The sequence below is a fragment of the Schistocerca cancellata genome, chromosome 2 (assembly GCF_023864275.1).
Source record: "Schistocerca cancellata isolate TAMUIC-IGC-003103 chromosome 2, iqSchCanc2.1, whole genome shotgun sequence".
In the NCBI taxonomy this organism is placed as follows: Eukaryota; Metazoa; Arthropoda; class Insecta; order Orthoptera; family Acrididae; genus Schistocerca; species Schistocerca cancellata.
The window spans coordinates 257,527,919-257,529,164 of record NC_064627.1 but is presented as its reverse complement, the minus strand read 5'-3'; the positions used below and the strand labels follow the sequence as shown (position 1 = coordinate 257,529,164).

The 1,246-nt window shown below is 46.3% G+C and overlaps 1 non-coding gene across 1 annotated transcript; it reads right to left on the bottom strand.

Annotated features, from left to right (window-relative positions):
• Positions 1–297: 297 nt before the first annotated feature.
• Positions 298–413, bottom strand: Trnal-caa (transfer RNA leucine (anticodon CAA)). Its single transcript has 2 exons — positions 376–413; positions 298–343 (listed from the first exon to the last, which is right to left on the bottom strand). It is a non-coding gene; the product is annotated as a tRNA-Leu (tRNA).
• Positions 414–1,246: the final 833 nt, after the last annotated feature.

Below are 1,246 nucleotides of genomic sequence, written 5' to 3'. Positions count from 1 at the left end.
ACTGTCGTTAGCACTCTGCATCTCCAGACAAGAGTCGTTTCCATACCACAAGTGTCCGTTTTGACGTGTTTGCGGCTGTGGCGCGGAAGTAACCTCACGAGGGGAACGTCGTATTTACAACCAACACTCTCTGTTTGTAGCTCACACTACCGAAGAAACAGTTTGGTGCCGTAGGTGCGCTTGTGTTTGATGCAAATTTTTGATTTCACTTAGGAGAACACGGCCAGTATCGTGCTGTTTCACTTTACAAAGGATCTCAGTGCTACGCAGGGTGCTCTAGAGAAGCGACAAAATCTGTGTCAGGAGTGGGATTCGAACCAACGCCCTCATTCGAGGACCAGAAGGCTCTAGCTGCTACTGCAGCCAAGGTTTTTCCTTGAGCCTGGCGCCTTAGACCGCTCGGCCATCCTGACACTTGATTTGACGTTCCTCGTTTGTTCTATTAGAGTACTTACAGTTGATGTAGTTGTCGCATCCACGTTGCCACAGTACGCAGGCATGAGTTCTGCACCCGTTAGACGTGCGCCAGGCGCAGCCTCACAAATATAGCGCAGAATGTACCACCAAAAGAGTTTCTCAAATCCGTATAATCACAGCAATCAATACCTTTTGTTCGAAACTAAGTCGTCTGTTAAAGACGTCAGAGATTAGACAGAATGCAGAGGTCTATCTGTCGAGTAATATCTCAAGTTTTGGTCACGTTGTAATCTCCATAAAGTAATATTTTGAGTATATGGATTTATTTCGAGTTCTGTGTATTTCATCAGCGACTGTTATTGTACAGATGATGTACTGGTCAGCCTGCACTGTTTCCTCACACTGTCGTTAGCACTCTGCATCTCCAGACAAGAGTCGTTTCCATACCACAAGTGTCCGTTTTGACGTGTTTGCGGCTGTGGCGCGGAAGTAACCTCACGAGGGGAACGTCGTATTTACAACCAACACTCTCTGTTTGTAGCTCACACTACCGAAGAAACAGTTTGGTGCCGTAGGTGCGCTTGTGTTTGATGCAAATTTTTGATTTCACTTAGGAGAACACGGCCAGTATCGTGCTGTTTCACTTTACAAAGGATCTCAGTGCTACGCAGGGTGCTCTAGAGAAGCGACAAAATCTGTGTCAGGAGTGGGATTCGAACCAACGCCCTCATTCGAGGACCAGAAGGCTCTAGCTGCTACTGCAGCCAAGGTTTTTCCTTGAGTCTGGCGCCTTAGATCGCTTTTTTTTTATTTTTTTTTTTTTCAGAAA